The sequence below is a fragment of the Castor canadensis genome, chromosome 12, assembly GCF_047511655.1.
Source record: "Castor canadensis chromosome 12, mCasCan1.hap1v2, whole genome shotgun sequence".
NCBI classification, from domain to species: Eukaryota; Metazoa; Chordata; class Mammalia; order Rodentia; family Castoridae; genus Castor; species Castor canadensis.
Window position 1 is genome coordinate 73,981,196 of NC_133397.1, and position 24,132 is coordinate 74,005,327.

Below are 24,132 nucleotides of genomic sequence, written 5' to 3' on the forward strand. Positions count from 1 at the left end.
GCCACTCTACCTGAGCCCATTTTTAATTCAGGGTTTTTTTTTCTTCTCTCTCTCTCTCTCTTTTTGATAGGGGCTCATGGCCTTAGACCACAATCCTACTTATGCCTCCCACCTACCTAGCATTACAGATGTACACCATACCATCACACCCAGCTTGTTGGTTAAGATGGGGTCTCACTGACTTCTTACCCAGGGTGGCCTCAAATTGCAATCTCCACCTCCTGAGTCATTAGGATTACAGGTGTGTGCCACCACCCCCAGTTAAACGTTAAGAATTTTAAGATAGCAACAGTAGAGCAACAAACCAAGCATGGGGACTTCTAAGTGTGAGTGGAGCAAGTTGGTTCAGGTTGAATGTGCATGAGGCTGGTCCCATGGAGAGGGACATATTTCCCACATGTTCCAATGGTGAAGAATGTATAGATTTTAGCTCCATTAGTTGTCTTACAGCATAAACTGTTCATTTTCCCCGGGTAGACTACTGTGACTCTCATTCGCATAAAAACCTTCATAGTTGAGTCTTTGAAAGCCAAGGAGGTATTGGGAGCTCTGATTCCAATAACTAAAGAAGAAAAATCTTAGAGTATATGTGGTATCTATCTTAGATATTTGAAAGGCTGCCATAAAGAAAAGAAATCAGATATCCTTCATTATTCTACAGGACAACTCTGAGCAAAAGTGCTAAAGAATAGTTTAAAAAGTCAAAATATGGAAGAATTTTCTAGCAAAGAGAAATGGCCAATAAGGTGATGTAATCAGGTCTCAGTCAGAAGAAGTTTTCAAAAAAAGGCAAAGACCACTTACTAGGATGTTGCATAAGGAATTGTTGCATTAAGAGAGGTTAGAATACGCACTCACTAAGTTTAGTACTCTGTATTTCTAGCCTAGCTTGGAAATGAGCCACTCTAGAACCAAGGAATAAGAAACATATGAAGGTTTCCAGAGGTGAAGAGCGATCTGTTTGACTCTGTTATTTTAAAAAGAGAAAGGAAGAAGTCAAACTCAGTTTGGAGCACGGAGAGACGGCTGGTATTACCATTAAAAGACACAGGATGTACTGAAGAAAGAACAGATTTGATGGCAATAGGGTGAGTTCAATCTATTCACTTGGACTATGAAGGTCATTAATTTCTAATACGCTCCTACATTAGCATGTGTTACAATATTACTGAGCAAAGGAGAAAGGGACAAAGCAGTGCTTTAGTAGCTGATATTTTATAACTTACTTTGCAAAGCTTTTGCAAATAACTGGGTTCATTAAAATGAATCTAGTTACAAAATTTTGCTGGAATGCTAATATACCTTCTACAAAGAAATTTCAGGTATTGTCATCCTCCTCTACCTCAAAACTGATTGCATTTGGAGATAGGGTCTTTAAAGAGGTAATGTTAAAATGAGGTCAAGAGAATGGCCCTAATCTAAAATGATTACTGTTCTTGTGAGAAGCTTAGGACACAGAGAGACATAGAGGGAAGACAAGTATCTTCTGGCCAAGGAGCGAATCCTTAGAAGAAATTAATTCTGACAATACCTTGACCTTGGACTTCCAGCCTCCAGCACCACGAGAAAATAGATTTCTACTGTTTGTGGTATCCAATCCTTGGCACCTCGTAATGGCAGCCCTAGACAATTCATACACACTGAATATTCACATTACTATTCAGGCCCCATGATTACATCAACTGACATTATAAATGACTTGTGTGGCACTGCTATTTGGCTGGATTGTGAGACTAGAATCTGAAATCTTAGTGAAATTATCCTCAGGCTCTTCCCTGTTGAATTAACCAACTACTAATCTTCCATGACTATATTCCCATCATCTCCAGCAATGTGGATTCTACTACAGAATGAGCCCAGTGAAGGATCTTGGAACTGCTCTTCATAGTCTGGTCTGAGGAAGCTGCCTGCGATAGAGTACTGTTGGTGCCTGGCTTTAACTTCTCTGTCCTCCATCCATATCATGGTGGAAGGGGGCTTCTGCTGTCCCATTTGGAAATTATCAGGGAAGAATCCAGCTCTGGTGGCTGATGAAAGCTCATTCTAAAAACAGTCAGAGTAAGCAAACAATACATGGGATTCAGAAAGTCAGTGGAAACTCTGGAAAGTACCTGATTGTATGATTTGGCCAAAGAAATATCAGAATAGTTCTGGATTTATTGCATTATTGCCAAAAACAGAAATGGTTTTTCAAAATGTCAAGGGCAATGCCAAAGGCATAAATTTTAATAAGTTTAGCACCAAGCAAAGTAAAAATAGAAAATTCTCTTCTCTACACATGTCAGTCTCAGTCAGTAGAGGAAAAAAATGTCAGCATATGCAAACAACAATGATTTAGAAACCAATCTCTTGGGAGAGGCATTTCCCCACTACAATATTTGCAAAATTTCAGCAGGATAAAACAATGAAGAACCAGTGAAGCTAACAGTGTAAAATCAGCAGACCTGAGTTTTGTTCTAGTTTGTATCAGCACCTCCAGTTGCTGAAGCCAGAAATTCTATATGATGGGATTCTTTGCCATTGGAAAGTAGCTGCTGTCAAAGACACTTACTGTTCATTATTTACTTGAAGTTTGATGTGTGCTTTTATACAATTTTTATTATTTTCCATTAAAAATTAAATTTATTGCTTTAATTAAAAGATAGGGAAGTAACAGTGTCCTAAAGTTATATATGAGAATTAAGTTTAATCACTAAAATTGAACACTTTAATATTTGATCCAGTGGTATATGTTTTAACACTTATTTGGACTATAACACAAATAAAAAATGCAAAAATCAAAGGGTAAAGCTTGATGAATTACAGATAATAACCCTTCCTCTTATATTCATCACACAGGTCAATGAATGTGATGAATTAAGCACCCAAGATGTCTCCCTCCATATCTAAACATCCCTGTACCTAAAAAGTAAGTTACCATGCTGATTTCTAATGTAATTGGAAATTTTCATAAATGGAGTCATAAAGTACATATTCTTGTGTATCTATCACATTTTTTACACTATTTGTGGGATTCATTCATAACTGTTGCATGGAGCTGTTTGTTCATTTTCATTGCTTATAAAATTCCATTACATAAACAGACAAAAATTATTCTGTTGTTGATGGACCTTTAAAGTTAATTACAGGTTTGTTTCTGATATGAACAATATTTCACATCTACTTACTAATATGCTAAAATGTACATGCACTTCACTTAGATACGTAGTTAGGAATGAAACTGCTGGGCCTTAGGGTATGAGTATGTTCATGTTGTATTAAACACCAAATATTTTTCCAAAGTGATCAAAGATACATATATTCTCACCATCAATGCATGGAATTTCCAGTTGTTCCACATATGAATCTTCTTTTAGACTCATGGGATAAACCCTACTAGGTGGGATGATATTATAATTTTTTTATATTGCTGCAATTTAATTTGCCAATATTTGGTTAATGATTTCTATATGTATGTAAATGAGGGATGCCCATCAGTAACATTTTCTTGTCCTGTGCTTTCAACTTCAGAATCATTCTGGAGTTGCATAGTGAGCTTTCTTTATCTATTTCTGAACACTTGAAGATTGACTTTTTTTGTTTAAGTAATGGCTAAAATTTACTAATGAGGCTATTTCAGCCTCTCATTTTCTTTGTGGACTATTTAACTTCAAATTCAAATTTATTACCAAGTCTATTTAAAGTATTTAGATTTTCTTGTTTTCATATTGATAGTTTGTATCATTCATGAGATTCCTCCAATTAATCTAAATTCTTCAATTTATTAGTGAAATGTTCACAATATTCCCTTATTTAAAAAAAAATTCTATAGTCCCTATAGTGTTATACCATCTTTCATTCTTAATATTTGTATTTTGGATTTTATCTTTTTTTTTTTTTTTCAGTACAACACTTTGAACTGAGGGCCACACACTTGCTAGGCAGGAGCTCTACCAGTTCAGTCATTCTGTCAGCCTGGATTGTTACCTCCTACTTGATCTTTCTGGCTGATTTCTGAAAACCAAATATTTACTCATTTTCTCTTTTATCTATTTTCTATTTCATCAATTTCTGCCTTGACTATTACCATTTACTTTCTCCTAAAATCTTTGCTTTTTGTCTCTTATCTCAATATATAAACTTAGATTACTGTTTTTAAAAGGTTTCTTCTTTCTATTTCCTTTTACTCACTCCTTCCGCGCCCCCATGCTGGCAATAATTTTTTTTTTTTTTTTGTAGTGCTGGGGATTGAACCTAAGGGCTTGTACATGCTAGGCCAGTGCTTTACTACTGAGCTACATCCCACCTCCCAAAATGTTTCTTCTTTCTAATGTCAGCATTGAAAGCTATTTATTTCTTCCTAACCTGTTCCTTTGTAGCAACTCACTAAAATTAAAATCATGTGTTTTCATTATTATCCAATTCAAAATATTTCTTAACTTTCCTGTGGCTTCTCTTTAACCCATTTCTTAATTTCTAATTGTTTTTCCGGATATTTTTAATCATCATTATCTAATTTAGTTGCTTTGTAACCAGACCACATACTTTGTATGATTTTCATCTCCTGCCGTCTATTTGAACATGCTTTGTGACCCAGTATGTGGTGAATATGCTTGTGATTTTGACAAGGGTTCTTCTGTTCTTGGATGGAGTGTTTTATAACGTCAATCAGGTCACGTTGGCTGAGGGTACTGCCTAGGTCTTCTGTATCCGTGTTAAGTATTTCCTTTACTTGTTTATTGAGAGACAAATGATCAAATTTCTACTGTAATCATGGATTTGTTTATTTCTTCCTTGTGCTATACCATTTTGCCTCATCTATTTTGAAGATTTTTTTATGCTTGCACTTTAATATTTATATCTCTTCTTACAGGATAAACCTTTTTCATTATAAATACTTTCTTATTACTTCTTTTTAATTTAAAACAAAATAGCTTTATTGAGATATAATACTAGTGCATTCATCCTTTAAAGTATGTATTTCTATGGTTAAATACATCTTTTGTATTTCTGTGGATAGTTAAATAACTCTATTGGGAGTTATTTAACCATCGCCACTGTGTAATTTTGAAATATTTTCATCACCCCCAAAAGAAATCCTTTACCCATTAGAAGTCAATTGTCATCCAGATCCTAGCAACTACTAATCTAGTTGTTTCTCTAGATTTGCCTATTCTGTACATTTTGGGGTTTTGGTTATTTTTTAATTTAATTTTATCTTTATTATCATATTATTATTGTACCGAAGGTACATTGTGACATTTACAAAGTGTTTACAATATATCTTAGTTCATCCCCTCCATAGTTCTTTATTCCCGTCCCTCCCCCCCAGGTTCTTAGAAGTTTCAACAGGTCTCATTTTTCCATTTTCATACATGAGTACTTAATATTTCTACCATACGCTCCCTTCTTCACTCTTTCTTTATGTCTAATAATACTCATTGCCTTAAAATCTATACTAGCAGTTAACATGGCTTCTCCTGATTTCTTATGAATAGTGTTCTGCCTTTTACTTTCAATCTGCCTACCCTTTGTATCTAAATGACATATCTTTGAGTTTTTTCCCAGACTTGAAAGTGCTTTATTTCAGAATTAACAAAATTTTAAATATCTACATCCATTAAATTCTTCCCATCTGTAAGGTCCTCTAAAACTTGATCCCTTTGCTGTATGTCTTTCTACATTGTATACTCTTGGATGGTCTGATAACTGCTGAGAGTAACTTTTGGTGCTTGAAGAGATGCATATCTTTTTCAGTATACCCCTCGCATTTCAATATGCCAACAAATAAGTTGTGTCCAAATTTTAAAAGTTATAATACAGTTAAAAAGAAAAGTGAAATTATTTCTTAAAGACGAATTCTGACATATTGTTGGAAAAAAATGGAATAAAGGAAGAAAAAGTAAAGATAAGTACAGCAATCTCATCTTATTCACAGATTTACTATATACAGTTTCAACCAAGCATGATCAAAAAAATAAATAAATAAATCAAAAGATATTTCACAAACAAAAATTTGAAATTCTTACACATGCATTGTGTAGTTCAGTTAATGTGGATAAGCTCTCAGTCAATCCTGCATTATTACCAGTTGCATTTAAATTACTGTGAGATCTGCTGAGTGTTTACCTGCCCTTAATTTTGTGAAAATATGTCTTCCTAAAATCATACTTTGCCCCAAATGCTAGGTAAAATTTAGTGTTCCTCCCAAGCCCAAACAGGCACACAATGTGCTTAATTTAAGTAATAAAGTGGAATTTTTAGATTTGTTCAAAGGCAGCATACCTTTAGCAGAAATTGGGTGTATCATGGGAGAAATTAATCAAGAATGCACAGCAATGCTCTGCACCCCGAGCATTTGTGGCTTTTCCTCAATGGCTGTCTCCTTGGAACAATATACCTGCAGATACAAAGGGTCTACTGTAAAATGATCAATGGTGGTGGTGCAAACCAGTTGACTGGGGTCCTTCTCTACTGGATAGAAATGGTATATAGGGGAAGAGAAGCTCCTCCAGTATTCCAGGCCATTGGTGGGTTTTTGCAAGCACTGGGAATGGATGATAGCAGCATAAGGTCACCCTTCAGTATGGCAGCTTCTGTGCCCAGTGGACAGGCAATGGCCTTTGATTACTGGAGTTCCACATCTCAAGATTGGAGCCTAGGGCAATCTATAGCCTGAGGTCAGGGTGTGTTACAGCTCTCACTCTAGTTTGGGTCCAGAGCTTTTGACGGTTTGCTCTAGCTCTCAGGCCCAAGTCTGCGCCCTTGACTTTGGGGCTTGTTAGTCCTGCAGCTGTTATAGCTGCCCTGCCTTGCCTCTACGCCACACTACTAATGACAAGAATCAAAAGTATGTACAGCAGACCACTCAAGAAAAGTCTTCATTGAATCTGCTGTTGACACAGCAGGGAGCACTACAAATTGAGCTTTCACAAAGTGGGCTGAGCAGCCTTCTTATATAGCCAGAGGGTGTTGCGACAAGAGTGTCTATACAGATCCTGACACAGTCTCTGTCGCCAATCATGGCAGTCCCTTATGTTAATGAAAGGCTTAGTTTGCACCAGTCGCAGCTCTTCGGCTGGGCCACCAGGGGAAGGAAGTGTTCTTGCTCTGACCTTGATTTTAACTAGCTAACAATTCCTCCTTTTTAATTGAAGTGCTTTGTCATTATGTATATGAAATTCCTTAAAATGTGATTTTTGTAATTATTGATGGGCTGAAGTGTACATACTTTTTTTCTGTTTGGCATTTTCATACATTGTTCCTTTTTAAAAATCCTTTCTTGCCTTTTTCAATTAACTGAAATTTTTAGTTTTCCTGATCATCTTTTCTGTTTTTTTTTTCTTTTCCTCTAAAGTTTTTCAAGTGGTTGCTCTAGGATTAGAATATACATCCCTAATTTATGACAGTCTTCCTTGAATTATTACCATGTCACTTCGTGTAAAATAAAACTTACAATAGTGTATGTCCATCCCTGGTGTTATTGTGTATTACAAATCCCATTTGGAAGCTTTCCCTCCACGCTGAGAACTATCCCTTTAACATCTCTTACAATATCATTCTACTGCTGACAAATTCTCTCAGCTTTTGATTGCCTGAAAATGTCTTTATTTTGCCTTCACTTTTAAAATGATATTTTTGTTTGACAGTTTTCCTTTTCTTTTAGCACTTTAAAAAATGCCATTTTATCTTTTGACTTGCCTTTTTTTTCTGAGAATTTTATATTCTTACTCTGCTTCCCCTGTATGTCTTTTTTTTTTCCCCCACTAACTGCTCTTAAAATTTCTGCTTTATTTTTGCTTTCTAGCAGTTTGAAGATGAAATGCTAGATGTGTTTTTCATTGTGTTTATCCTGCTTGGGTTATGTGGAGTTTTTTTTTATCTGTACACTGGCATTTTTTATTTGATTTGGGGAACACAGTTGTCTGTGTCACTGAAAATACTTTTCTGTCCTAATTTTTCCCTCTTCTTCTTTAGAGGCTCCAATTACACATATGTTACAATGGTTTTATATTGTCCTTCAAACAACTAAGGTTTTGTTCATTTATTTCAGTCTGCTTTCCTTCTGTGCTTCAGTTAGGATCATGACTGTGGCCCTATCTTTAAATTGACTAACCTTGTCTTTTGAGTATTCATTTTGCTATAAGGCCAAGTCATTTTTTTAAATCTCATATAATGTCTTTTTCACTTGTAGAATTTCCAGGTATCAGTATTTCATACTTAATATTTCTTTGCCAAGTTTCCCTCATCTCTTTAGGTATTGTGTCTGTTTTAGTTTAAACTTCAAATCAGAATCTTTGAGGTCCTGCGAACACTTAGAGAACCTGGAGATGTGTAGCTAGTAGGCAAGAAAAATATTTTTTTAATTCTATATGGCCAGTTGTTCAGCATAGGGCACGAACCACTTTTACCTAGCAATTAATTATATCAAAAAAATTGAGGTGAAATTCTTGTAATATAAAATTAACTGCCTTAAAGTGAATAATTCAGTGGCATTTGTTAAATTGTTGTGGCACCACCACCTCTAAGTAGTTACAATATATTTTCAGCACTCCAAAGTGAAACCCCCTACCAATTCACTGTTTCAACACCAATCCTCCCCAAACCCTGGAAACCACAGAGCTACATTCTCTCTATATAGATTTGTCAATTTTGAAAATTGCATATGAATTGAATCATACATATATGAACTTTTTCAGGCTTCTTTCACTTAGCATAAAATTTGGAGGGACATCCACATTTTAACATGTATCAGTAATTCATTCATTATGTATTGATAAATGATATTCCCTTGTGTGTATATACCACAATTTGCCTAATTGTTCATCTTTAGATGGATGTTTGAACTGTCTCCACTTCTTCACTATTAAGAATCATGCTGCTATGACAAAGTGTCTACACATGTTTGTTTGAGTGCCAATTTCAGTTCTTTCAGGCATACATGTTGAAGTGGAGTTGTAGGATCATATGTCAATTTTATGTTCAACTCTGAGGAAATGCCAAACTGCCTTCCAAAGTGACTGAGCCATTTTATACTCCCGTCACAATGTTTGAGGATCATGGGGTCCCTGTATTCTTGACAACATTTGGTATTTTCCTTCGTTCTTTTTATTATTGCTGTCCTAGTGTTATAAAGTAGGACCTCATTGTGGTTTTGCTTTGCATTTCCATAATTACTAATTATGTCATTCACTTTTCACAATTTGCTTTTGCTATGTCTTCTTTGCATAAACAACAATTTAAGTTCTTCGTTCATTTTTTAATTCAGATTTTTTATTGCTGGGTTGTGGGAGATTTTTATACATTCTTGGTAATATGCCCTAGTCAGATACATGATCATATCAGATATATGAAGAAAGTAGCTTTCACATTGTTTAGGTTGTCTTTTCATTCTCTTGATGATGTCATTTGATACACAAAACAGGTTTTGGTGAAGTCTGATTTACCTTCTTTTTTCTTTTTTGCCCATGTTTTTGACATCATATCTAAGAATCCATTATCAACTCCTAGGACACAACAATATCCTCCCATGACTTTTGGTATTATAGTTAAGTCACTAATTAATTTTGAGTTAATTTTTTAGACAGTAGAAGGTCAGGTTGCCAACTTCATTCTATGGCATTTAAAATACCCAGTTGGCATCCCTCAGTTTATTGAAGAGACTATCTTTTTTGCCGTAGAATAGCCGTGGCACTCTGGTTGAAAAATCAGTTGGCCAAAGACAAAGATTTTTTTCTTGACTCTCAATTCTATTCCACTGGTCTATATGTCTATCTTCATGATAATACCAGATTGTTTTTATTAACTAATTATAGTTACACTTTGAAATTAGGAAGTGTGAATCCTCCAAACTTGTTATTTTTAAGTATGTTGAAGTATTCAGGACTCCTGGAGATTCCACAACAATTTGAGGATTCATTTTTCCATTTCTAAAAAAAAAAAAAGCCTGTTAGAATTTCAAATAGATTTTATTGAATCTATACATCACTTTAGTGAATATCAACATCTTAAGAGTATAACATCTCCAAATTCTTGAACACAAGATGCCTTTTCCAATTGTTTAGATGTTAATTTCAGGAGGATTTTGTAGTTTTTGCCGAGTGAATATTTTATCTCCTTGTTTAAACTTGTTCCTATGAATTTAATTTTTGAATATATATACTTTGTTGAATATATTTACTAGTTCTAGTAGCCTCATTGTGGATGATTTGGGATTTTCTACAAATAAAATTATGTTATTTGAAAATGGAGAAAGCTTTACTTCATTTGCAATTGGATATCTTTTATTTGTTTTTCCTCCCTAGTTATTCTCTGTAGAATTTCCAGTACAAAGTTGAATAGCTGTGGTTAAAGTGGACATCCATGTTAGTTACTGGCCTTAGGTAGACAGTTTTGTCTTTCATCAATGAATATGTTAGCTGTGAATTTTTCACAAATGCCCAGTTTTCCATTTATTGGTAACTTTTCTCATCCATTTGTGCAAGGATTGTGTTCATTCAAATACATTAGAAGCTTTGTTCCTTTACCTTGTGTTCAGTTCAGTGTTTGATAGGCATATTCTTGAAGACAGTTCTTAAGCTGGCCATTTCCACCTATGCTTTAACCTTACCTTTCTACTTATACTGAACCTAGAAACCAACCAAAATGACAGCTCAGAGTTTTCTCATTTTGAGCCCATATCCAGTCCTAGGAATGTGTATGGCTTTATAAATTCTCCAATATGCATAAGTGCATTTACATTCCCTAATCCCACCTCCCACCCCACTCCCATAAAGCAAAAACTCTCCCCAGGTGAACTCCCAGACTTGAGGATATGTATTATATGTATCAACCATAGCATATTGTCCCAGGTGGTTACAGGTATTTCATTTACCTTACAGTGTTTTGAGAAAATGCACTTGGATTTTCTTACCAGAGAAAATTCCAAGTTAAGCAGAGCAGACAAGAGTTCATGTCAATCTTTCACCCAGACAGCTTAGAATAAACATGATTATTTAAATTGTTGTCTTCTAAATTATTTTAAAGAAGCAATAGAAATATCTTATTTATGAATCCCTTTCATTAATACTGATACCTGACCCTTCTCCCCTAATATGATAGTAGAAGATATTCCTCACATAGCTAAAATATAACTCTTATTTTTATTTAATATTTTTATATTCAAAATGTGCACTCCACTTTATATAACTATATGTCACCAATGGTGCTACCTAAATAAAAATCTATAACTGAACCCATTTTGGGCTCATGTTCTTATCTCTTTCCATAAAACAGAATTTAGTGTATTTTATCTTTAATAAATGCAATCATTACTTTATTTTTATTCTATCACTCCATCCTTCTTAGCAGAATAGATAATTCTTTTCAAAGCTAATGAATAGGAATGTTTTCAAGACTAAAGTTTTTTTAAACCTCTGCAGCTCTTCATGTAAGCATTTTTACTGTTAATTTGAATAGATATATCTTTAGAACAAGGTGAGTCTAGATTTCTCATCTTTGTCTCCATGCTTTTTTTGTGATTCTCTACTTTGGTATATTTCCAAGGATCACACTGAGGCATTTTACCTGGTTTATGATGTGCTTATGGTTTTATTTTTTAATGAGCTTAACCATGGGGGCCTCCACAAAATGAAGATCTCATTTAAGGGATAAATTGCTTCTTGTTTTAAGAACTCAAGAAAACCTTTCCTTCTGCCAGTTTTTCTCCTCACTTCAGTTCACCTAATTTGTTCAGCAAAAGCTTATGTGCAAATATTATGTCCAAAGCACCATGGGGGAGGGGCAGTACACAGTCTGGGAATGATAGTCAGTGAATTAATCTAACAGTTGAAGTATTAAAGTGGCCATAACTACCTAGGGGAAGAGAATTCATTTTAGTAGCTATTGTGACTAGAGATCAAGCAATTGCTAACTCAACCTCATGAAAGAGAAAAAAGTAGCATCAATCTATTTCTGCTGTATCAGTATAGCAAAGAAAACTGCAACAGAGTAGATGGTTATACTTTTAACAAGGTAGCTTGATCCAACTAAGATGGATATAAATGCCAGCCTGAGAACACTAACAGAAGGAATTCTGAGGGCCTAGACATTTCTACTGAGTTCTCAAATCAAAGCTTTCTGTCATAAGGTTTTATTTGATGCTCACATTCCTTTGTACTTGTCCATGCATGTGTACTGTAGGAGCAAGCTTAGAGAAAAATGAAAGCTTTCTTATTACAACTTCCCACCCATTCATTTCAACTCTACTTCTGGAGCTTCCACTTAAAATATATCGTATGTAGATAAAATATGAGCCCCTAAACTGTTCGAAGTCCACTATTATATCCTAACCTCCTCTGTTTTTTCTCTTCTCAAAATAAAAGAAGTCCAGTGTGTTGTGGAACAAACAACATGGTGGTGTTGAGGATAAAAAGAGTCTGAATTCCTGGCTGTCAGTTACATCAAATATGTAGATGTGAATGAAGCACTATTTTCAATTGGGCTTCAGAGAGTGCTCTGGAAAGAGTGAATTGCCCTGAATGTGTGCGCACCCCTAATCTTTAGGGAGAATGAAGAAGGCAAAGAAAAGAACTTCCTTGCCCATTTTTCTACCAGCCTAAACTTCTTTTTCATGCCCACCCTCTTTCTTGCCTTGGTGACCCTGTAATGGATGTGGTTTATAATAGGCATAATGCCTTAGGTAATAGTCATTTTAATTAAGCTATAAACCTACCCACTTGTGAGAAGAAAAGAGCCAGGCTTTCAAATCCTGAGGAGAGAACAGACCTCAGGCAAGTCAATTTACTTTAAATAATTTAGAGATACCCACTGAGAAGATTACCCCCTAAATATTTAAGACTCCGAAGGAAAAAGTCATTCCCAGTTGTTCAATGTTTTCTCTCTGAGAGAATTACCATTAGGGCAATGCTACTGATCTGTGGCTCTCTTTAAGTCCTTGAGTCTCAGAAGTTAGACTCTAGGCACACTCAGGAGTTTGGAAGACAAGATAGCCAAAGTTCTCCTCATCTCTTACCTTGAAAGAAAAGAACTCTTGCCTACAGATAACTGTGCATCCTGTGAAGTGTAATATTCTAGTATGTAATGCAAGTAGGTATCTAGCAGACTCTCTGAATAAAAGCCTTCAAATTACCACAGGAAACAAGGTACAATTATTAAAATTGGTTAAACATATTCAGTTGGTTAAAATACATTCAAGAAGGTTATGCTATGTTAAATATAGAAAGATACAAAGAACTATAAGATAATTGTCATTACTTTTGAAAGCATACCATCAAGTCAGTGAATCAGACTGAATAATAACTTAAATACAAGCTATAAAGGTGATAGGGAGATAAAACAAACTGAGATTTAAACTGGGCCTTGAGTATGGATAAGAGTTGTAATGAGGAGAGAAAAATGTCCATAGAGAAAAGTGTTAGGGCTAAGAATTGTCATATATCATTCCTCCTCTCTAGGTCCTGACACATGGTGTATGCCCACAGAAGAAATAAAATAGTACATTTGACTAAGTACCCTGCTCTCCAAAATGTAGAGATTTGGGTCAAAATACACTTAACACTGATATCAAAGTAAGCTTCCTACTTGTCTAATTTCCTTTTTGTTGCTATAATAGAATACCATAGGTCAGGTAACTAATAAACTATATAAATTTATTTGGCTCATGGGTTCTGGAGTTTGGGAAGTCCCAAGAACATGGTGTCAGCATCTGGTGAGGGCCTTCCTGCTACATTATCCCATGTTAACAGTGAGAAGGGAAAGAGCATGTCAGAGAAAGCAAGAGATCAAATTTAAAGCCTCTGATGTTTTCATAATCAGCATTAAACCATTCCACCTTCCATTTGGACCCACCTCCCAATCTTGTTGCATTGGAGATTAAGTTTCCAACACTTAAAACTTAGGGACACATTAAACTGTAGCACTGCCCTTCAAATTAGAGACCAATGGGTCTTCAATGCAAACATGGCTTTGCTTCCTACTCAGAGTGGTTTGTAAGGAATTCTACCAAGCATCACCCAGAAGTGTTTCCTTCAAGAAAAAGAACACACACACACACACATACAAAACACACACACACAAACACACACACTCACACACGAGTAAATAAATAAAATAGAAAACAAATCCAGTTTCCTGTTTGTAAGCAGAGTAGTTATATCCATTAATATAATACCAGTTTTCTTCCCTTAGATAGAAGACAGCAAGGATGTATTAAAATCAGAATTCAACAAACATTATAACATTCAAAAATATTAAAGTAATGGATATTTTTGTTTCCCCTGTCTACTTTCCAAACTTTAAGGTTAACCATGAAGCTTCTTGTATCAGAGAAGGAAAAGGCATTTACTAGGTAGTGGACAGATTTGACTGGAATCTCAATGTTGATGTCCTTAACATCTGTAATCTTAAAAACCTGCTCTGTCAACCTCATGAAACAGGAAAGTGTGGTGCTAGTGCACTCTAGAATGGGGTAGGTATCTTTAAGCAGGGAAGTTTGTGAGTGTGCAGGTGAGTATGCATATATACTGAGAAACCTAATATGAGAAACTTTAAGGCAGAAATTAAGTAGAATGAGAGGAAAATGGGTGAAAAACCACAGCTGTAATAATCAAGTCTTTATAACTAGCCATGTCCACATATCAGTCATATATCCCTATTTTCCTGTCATTCTTACAAGGTCAAATTTTGGGTTGGAGCTGTTTTAATGGCAATGCATGGAGCAGATGAACTTCCACCAATCATCTGGATGGTTGTTCTAATGCAGGTTCCTGTGTCCACTTCAGGCTGATTAAATCAGATCTCTAGAGATAGGACCCAGGAATCTGTTTTTAAATGTCATACTTAGCTGATTTTCATGTATAGTGAACTTGAAATCAGCTTTCCAATTTAGTAATTGTATAGTCTGATACTTTAAATATATTTTGATGCTCAAGTGAGATTTGCTAGAGCAGGAGGGAGCTGTGGAGTATAACTGCCTGTTACATATGGTTAATGTAAGTTTAAAATATGGGGTTTCACTTTACTAACTTTATTGGTCACCAATTGCAAGCTTAATGCTGTCTCTTTCAGAGTTCCTCCATCATTTTTCCACTTTCTAGTTCATAGCCCCTATTCCTTTGAGTCACGGGTGTACAAATTACTGTTTTTCTTAATTACCTGAATTATTGCTAGTCCACTTCTATACTGATTGTCTTGGGCTTACCTTCCCCCATGAAGAGGGGAAGTGACCCTCTCTGTACCTGAGCAGGAGGATCCTGGAACACCTGACTCCAAATTCAGAGCACAATAAGTTTGACTAAGGCTCCAACACTTACTAGTTTTATGACCGATGCTAGTAAAATTTCATACCTCAGTTTCTGCATGTATGCAATGGAGGGGGAAAAAGAACTTTCTTAAAAGAATTGAAATGAAGCTACAATAGTGAAGCACCTCATAGGGATATCTGTGTAAGAAATTCTGGTGCCTGTTTCTCATTTTCATTGTATCCCTACTAGTCTATTACTACTGCCCTGCTAGTCATCCTTATTAACAATGCAGAGTTCACCATAATTTCCCAAGGGACATAGATGGGGCAGCTATTTCATCACCAGACCCTCAATTGGGGAATATGTGGTATTTGGGAGAAGGCTATTCTTGTAGTCTTTCTTGTCATTAGCTCACCCTCCCTTCCTCACAGTGCTTCCTCCTCTTCTGTCAGGTCCCCTTTACTTTTTTAAAACCTTGGCATTATTTACAAATCTGACCTGGTTCAGGTGTTTCTTCTCTCCAGAGGAATTTATATGTTCTGACAGCCCCTATTTGGATTCAAAGATGCTCTAACTTTGACATCTGTTACACATACAGATACATCTTAGATGTTGCATTCCCACTGACTTACTCCTGCTGAAGACCATAGGCACTTTTCAGTGCAGAAACATTGTTTCTTTCTACTTTGTTTGTTCATAGCATTTTTCTTAATAACTTCTCCTCTTTTCCCAGAACCCCATGTCTCCACCTTGTTCCTGATCCCCTATGACTCCTATTGCTGTGGCTTATGAAGATTTTGCTGAAACAATATCCCACATCATTTGTTTTCATGTTTCTCTAATGAGGAAAAAAAAATTGTTCCTTGGTACTTTGATTTCTGCTCTGTTCTTTTCTCTTAGGTGTGCATGTTCATATGAATTTCACAGCATCCTTTTCTACCTGAAATAATCATAATAGCCTTTGGAATACCTGGGGGAAAAAAAGCCAGTGGAGAAACTGATAGAACAATAATGTCGCCATTTTGTGAATCAGCCAAAATGGCAGCCCCGCCCTTAAACAAATTCCCATGCTCTGAGACAGCCCCACCCCTACCAGAGACTATTGTGCAAGCACTAACTTCCTTAACCTCCCCCTTCTATAAAAGCCACTGCTAGCCCAGACTCGGGGCTGTGCCATCTTTTCCCTGGCCAGCCTGGCAGTTTGGGCCTGCCATTAAAATTGCTCTATGGACGTGAGGCTTTTCTGGTGAGCTTTCTTTGTAAGTGGCGTTTTTTCCTAACATTTGGTGCTGTGACTTGGATCAGGTTGAGTTCCCAGCACTGACCTTGCTCTCCCAGCCTCCCCCACCCCATCCCACTACCTCTCTCTCTCTCTCTCTCTCTCTCTCTCTCTCTCTCTCTCTCTCTCAATTCCCATTTCCTTCCTCCAGGATCTGAGCTGCTTTACTGGGACCCCCAATCCTAGAAAATGCCACTTTCTCACTAGCTCACAGGGAAGTTCCTCCACCCCAGGGCACCTCCAACTGCCATCCACCACCGGCCAATCTTCCCTCAAGGTCCTCTCTCCCTCGGTGAGTCCTCCTCGCATGCTGAGCTGTGATCTTTCTCTCTCATTTCCTCAAAAACCCTAGTGCTAGGTTGCAGCTCACTCTTGTCCCTGGGAACTGGGTTCCCCACTAGGGACTGTGGACCCCCTGTGATGAAGACGTTTCCTCTGGGTGTTATGTTCCACATTTCTCTCTCTCTCCTGAGGACCTGATATTTTGGGGATGCCCGCCATATCTCTCCTCAGGTCAGGCCTTCACCATGGGAGTTGGACTGTCCCAAATTCCTTCAGACTCTCTATTGCAATGTCTCCTGGCCAATCCTGGGCCCCTCCGCCTAATGCCTGATCTTAACCCACGAAAGCTCATTTTTCTCTGTAATCAGACCTGGCCCCAATACCCATTAGACAATGCCTCCAAATGGCCATTTAATGGCATTTTCAATCCCAATAGTTTAAGGGATATACAATCTCTGTGAGTGTGCTGATAAATGGAAGGAACTTTCCCACATCCAATCCTTTCCCTATCTCTGCATCAAACCCTCCCTCTGTACTTCCTGTTCCCCTGCACAGATTCTATTAGCCTGTAAACCAGTTTCTAAATCAACCAATTCCTCTCCCAAACCTCCTCCTTCCCCATGTAAACAGACTTCTTGCACTGCTTACCATATCTGTCTCCTCCTATTTTCCTGAAAAACTTTCCCTGACATAGAGTTAAGCAAGCCACTCCTTGCCAACTCTGGCCTCAAGGCGATTCCAACTCTGGGAGAGTTCATGCTCCCTTCCTCTGGACTGGGACCAAGCCCAGGGTTTATTCAGGTATGCCTCATGCTACATTGGTGGAATCCTGTTTGATTATGTCATCTGACGACTGCTTCTCTTCCCCCTCCCATCTAATGTCCCTTTTTCCTGAGACAGCAACTGGAGAGTGGAGGATTTGTTTTGCTGAAAGTGTTCCAGTACCAGTCAATGGAAGTGACCTAGAGGCACAGGTGATCACTAATCCCTCAGACGTGTCATGTCTCCAGGCTCTGCCTTCCCCTCCCTTACCTAAGATGTCAGCACACCTTTTCTGCTCCTCCATGGTCTCACCGCATGTCCTTTGTCTCTGTCTGCCTTCCCCTCCTTGGGCTTACTGGGACCCTGCCTCCCATGAAAAACTTGTAACATGGTACTGTATGACTTAAGTTATTCCAACTAGTTTGCCAGGCTTCTCAGTCTAAAGTAACTTTAAGTCAGCTGCTTTATAAAAAGCGCTTACAAAAGACTGTGGCTGCCACACTTATGCCGTAACTCCACCCCCACAAAGGGAGGGGGGAAGCAAACAGACACACTAGTGCACAGGATGCTGGCTCCTAGACACAGCAAAAACGCCTGCCATAGCTAAGAAAATCCATAGAGAGGACCCAGCACATCCTGGGCCACCAGCCACATGTGGCAATGGCTATGGCCCACCGCCACTTCCCCTAGAATAAACGCCCGCAGAGTACACAGGAAGGGGGGGAGGGGTGACAGGCCGCAGGATCAGACCTAGGCAGTCAGGGTCATTTGTCCCGGGTGTGTGTGGAGGGCATTGGTGCCTTGTACAAGTCCTGCTCCTAGCCCCACCTCACACCTCCGGGCATCAGACCCAGCCTTTGTAAGTTAATTGTCAGCTCAAGGTTATAGTCCCAGAAATAGCAAAATAGACATTACTGTAGTCTCTAAACTTCTCATTTAAAATTTTCTATACCTTTGGCCTCAACATAAATTTTTCCCTCCAAATATTAACACTAGTTGTCCTGTATGCTACTGTTATTGGCCTGAAATGCCCTCTGAATGCCCTTCTCTAACTTTACAAATAATTTATTTCTTTGTTAAAAAGGTAGACTTTATTAAAGAGGCTGCCTGCTGTTAGCTAAAAGACAGGATCCTAGCATTTTGTTCTTTCTAGATGGACCTGCCCCATTCCAGTCTTCTGGCCTGTCTATTAAAACGTTTAAAAAAATGTTAAAAGCTTTGTACTGAGCCCTGGCCTCAACATGCCTTGGGTGACCAAGAGATGTGGCCTTCACAGGGTTCCTTAAATTACAATACCATACTCCAGTTAGACCTTTTCTATAAAAGTAAAAAAAGTAAACTGAGGTCCCCTATACAAATTTCTACCTTCTAAGCCACCCAATACTCAGAACTTCTTAATGAGTGCTTCCTTCTTCAACAGGCAATGGTAGGAAGAGGGCAAGTCTTATGTCCCCTTCCAGTTATCAGATCTAAGGGAAATTTAAAAACATCTAAACAGCTGTACTGATGCCCAGACAAATACATTCAAGCCTTTATCTCTATGATCCAAACCTTTCAACTGACATAAAAGGATATTATGCTTTTACTAGACCAGACTCTTATCTCATTAGAAAAGCAATGGGTTCTGGCCCAGGCCACTCAGGTTGGAAATGATTATATGGCTCAAACAGTAGAGTATCACTTTACAAGCATAAAGTCCTGAGTTCAAGCCCAGTATAGCCAAAGTAAAGTAAAAAAAAAAAAAATTGGGGTTGAGGAAGTAGCTCAATGGGAGAATGTCTGCCCAGCATGTGCAAAGCCCTGGGTTCAATACCCCAGCTTTATTAAATAAAAAAAAAATGATGATGAGGATAAATGGTGTTAATGTCACTTCAGCCATCTCATAGTGGAAAAATGTAGTTTAACCTAGATCAGATCCCTCATTCTTCAAGTGAGGAAACTGAGGCCTAAAGCAGTTCAGAGAACTGCTCTCCAGAGTGTCAGGTGTCAATGTAAAATAACAACTTTACTTTACAGCAACAACCTAAAAAAAAAATCCTCTTACCTTTCTACAACATCTTAAGGAGGCTATCAGAAAGCATACCACGGTAGACTCAGAGTCACAGGTGAGAGAGGTTCTCCTCAAAGATAAATTTCTAACAGTCAGCCCCAGATATTTGTAAAAAACTCAAAGACTGTGGCTGAAGGGAAAAAGTCATTGAACCAAGTAATACAGCTAGCCATGTCTGTATTTATAGCTATGTCTGTATGTCCAGGACCTTACTAACAGGAAAGAAAAAGATAAGAGACACCATGGCCTCATTGCTGCTCTCAGAGAGGGCCCCACCCGACTGGGGCCTGCATACTGAACTTGCTACCATGGTGGACAGGAAGGGCACTTCTGCAGAGAATGCTTAAGGGGGGACAGCCTGTTAGTTAGCCCCGCCCCCAACCAGGACCCTGCCCTCTGCAAGGGTAACCACTGGAGGTCTAAGTGCCCCCATCACCAGATGGAAGGCGAGGTGCCTCCTCCTATGGATTTATGGGTCCCGGCCTCCTGTCCATGCTCCACTTATTAATATCAATATTGAGGAGCCTCAGGTAGTCATAATGGTAGAGAACTGAAAGGTCATTTTCCTCCTAGACAGTGGAGCCCGTTTCTCTGTTTTACCTTTTTCTCCTGGTCCCCAGTCCAATGACAAAAGTTATCATTTGGGGCAAATCTGGCAAGCCCCTAGAGTGCTAGCTTACCTGACCTCTGGCCTGCTCTTGAGGAGACCTCCTCTTCTGTCACTCTTTCCTCATAGTACCTAAAACTCCAGTGTCCCTGCTGGGACGGGATTTACTATCTCAATTAAAAGCTCAAGTTCTCCTCCCCCCAGGCAGCTCTCTCTGCTGCCCCCTCCTTCAGGAGCAAAGAGATTCCACAGTGTGGACTGATGAGATGAGTGTAGGGTGAGTCAGGATGGCCCTCCCTATTCAAATAAAACTCAAAAATCCCTCACAGTTTCCATACCCAAAACAACATTCCCTCAAGCCTGAGGGATGATGAGGCCTTATGCCTCTCATAAATTCCTTAAAGCAACAAGGGCTACTAGTTAGTTGCTTCAGCCCCTATAATAAATTTAAAATTCTTAAAAATGTTAATTTTAAAATATAAGTTACAAAGTAAACAACTGGAAAGGATATAGATAGGTAGTGAATGTATTTTTTAAGAAGTTAAAGGAAAAAGAAGTGTTTTTAGATGAGAAAGGATTTTATAAAGAAGGGTTTGTCCTAAAGATTGTTTCAAATAGGAGGGATAAAGACAAACCATCAAAGGATTTAGTGTGTTATATAAAGGTCTAAGTAAGTTTTAAAAGTGTATAATAAAAAAGCTTCAGTGTGTAATAAAGTTAAAGTTGAGTATAATCTAAGAGTTGCCTAAAAGATTTTTAGGGTCATGTCAAACAAATCAAATCCTCTTTATTAAAATAACAAGGTTATCTTAATATTGTTCTGCTCTGAGTAACATCTACAAAAAACAGAGAAAGATTTTATCAAAAAAAATTATTTGTGTTTTCTGCTGATCTTGTCAAGCTTTAAGTACCACTAAATCAGAGTTCATTTACATATTTGCTTGTATGTCTTAAATGACCACCTTGTAGCAGTGTTATGTTAGTTATACTTTATCTAAATATGGTACAAACATTTACAAAGTTAAATGTGTCAATTTATATAATGATCTAAAGCTCTCTTTTATCCAAAAGTGCTACATTTAACCTGCATTCTAACAGTCAGCCTCTATTTGCCTTTAAAGGTCCCACAAATGCTACATAGAACTAACCTGGTCAGTTTTGCCACAAGAATTTAAAGACAGCCTTCATCTTTGTGGACAAACCCTAACCAAAGACTTATTAGATTGGCACTACCCAAAGGCCACCCTTCCTCAATGCAGAGCCACAATGCCCCTTATCTGCAGGGCAACTGAGTCCTTTTTAAAATGTTCTGGCCTCTGGGAATACACAGTCTCTAAAGAGAAGGTTCAATTATGTCTCCCACAGGTCACCTACCTAGGTGTGGCCTTAAAGGGACAGACTTGCTCCCTGAGTCACAAATGCATCAACCCAATCTTCTATTTCCCAACCCCCATACCATAAGACAGCTTACAGCTTTCCTGACAGTTATAGGATTTTGCAGAATTTAGATCCCTAGGTATGCAGTCCCTGAGCAGACACCTTTTTATGCTCCTCCTAATATTCCTACTTGGGTCTTAACTAATGTATGGCCACCCATTTCTCTTAGAAAACTTGCTTCCAACAGACTCTGCTCCTCTAGCTGACTACCTGCCTTCTCAGGGAACTTCTCAGAGAGCTTGCAGACCAGATCCTGCCCCACCCTATAACAATTTCTGTTAAACCAGGGCATCTTGTTCTCCTAAAAGGATCTTCTACCCTCTCCATTGGAACTTTGGTGGACCAGCCCTCATCTGGTCATTCTCATGACACCCACTGCTGTCAAGCTCAATGGGATCCCCCATTGGTGACACCTCTCAAGGAACAGTTAGAAAAATGGAGAAGGGAATTGGAGGACTCTTGAAATTGTCTAGGGAACAACATTTCACAGTGGTTCTCCTGGCCAATGCCTATGTTTCTTGCTCTCCAATTCTTAAGCTATGAGGGCCCCCACCAGGACACAGGAGCCTGAGGATTCTGCCCCATACAACACCCCCTGCCACCAGGAAGCAGCTAAAGAGACCAATGTTTTGCCCCAATTCCTGATCCTCAGCCCCTACCCTCATCATTATTAAAGAAAAAATGGCAGAATGATAGAACAACAATGTCACCATTTTGTGAATCAGCCAAAATGGCAGCCCCGCCCTTAAACAAATTCCCATGCTCTAAGACAGCCCCACCCCTACCGGAGGCTACTATGCATGTGCTAACTTCCTTCCCCTCCCCCTTCTATAAAAGCCACTGCTAGTCCAGACTCAGGGCTGCACCATCTTTTCCCTGGCCAGCCTGGCAGTTTGGGCCTGCCATTAAACTTTGCTCTGTGGACGTGAGACTTTTCTTGTGAGTGGTGTTTTTCCTAACAGAAACATGGAACATTTCCTGAAATGTGATTAAGGAAGTGGGAAAAGATATGAGGAATAATTTAAGCAAAAATAAGTAAATAATTTAAATAATATCTTTGTTTAAATGAGCTTAAATTTATTTTGGTATATGTATCAGTTAATATACAGGCAGGACTGGATGTTACCAAATGGTGTTACCAAATAGTGAAGCTGAGATTTTAATAAAGAACTATTCACAGGTGTAGAATTATGGGAAACCAACAACAACAAAAAAAAAAAAAACAGTGAATCACCCTAAGTGTAAGGGTCCATTCCTTCCCCTGGACTTGATGATGACTGGAATGATCTACAACAAAGAGCCACCCAACTGGAGTTGTGACATTTGGAAAAAGAACCACTGAAATTATATCATAGTTGGGAGAGAGTAAAGTAAATAAACATCCTAACTTCTTTAGCTATCTGCCCTCTAATCTCTCCTTACCACATTGGCCAAATCTAACCATAAGCCAGAGGGCAAAGGAGGCCTATGCATGCTACCCACAGAGGCTGGCTATAGGGGCTAAAGGTAGCAAGTGAATCTAGAGGAGCAAGTAGAATATTCAGTCCTGGGAAGAGAGTTTTTAAAAATCCAATTTCTTAATCCTAAGGAATGAGACTTGGAAAAAAAATTGAATTTGAGAAAATGTTGACTTATTACTGTTTAGAAAGAATCTAGGATTTTCTGCTTATTTGATACCTAATAAAGGTTGAAAAACAAGGCTTAAACAAAACTAAAGGGTTTTCAGTGCTTACACAAAATGAATAATTTCCAAGTGAGATTTCCATACTATTGACAGGTTTGTCTATGCCCTAAAGAACAAATAAAGTGCTCACTGATACATGTACCATGTCACGTATGCCCACAACCATCTGTGAAGCTGTGAAAAAAGAAATCAGCTCCCTTATGCTCTATGGAATCTATTTCAGAGAATTGTTCTATCCCTTTAGAATGGGTTCCATGCCAGGCTCATTTGCATAACCTTAACCATTATGTTGCTGGTTTGGAGACTGATGAAGAGACTCAACACATGAAGTGGGGCCATTTGGTTTACTGCATTCATTGAATCATACTGGAAAATAAATAAGGAAAATGAAAACCAATTCAAGTGGATTTTGACATAATATATATTCAACCATGGCAGCCAGAAGTAATAGTAGTAATAGTGTTAGCATTTTCATCATCATCTTCATGATCATGGCCCATTTAATCTAATTTCATATAACCTGGAGTTTTCCAAGTAAACTTAAGCAAACTACCCTCCGAGTCTAGCACATGTTCAGATCATATGGAATTGGCACATTGCACTGAGACATGGCACTTGTAAAATTCCAAGTACTAAAATTATCTCTTCCTTCTAAGGCAGCGGCTGTCAGGAGCAGTGCTTGTCCAACCTCAATAACCTGGGAAGTTTTCTAAAATGCATATTCTGATGTAACTAGCACTCACAGAGCACCCCTTCCTATGTGAAGTTTGATCAAGTGCTCTACCACTTGAGCCACTCTGCCAGTACTTT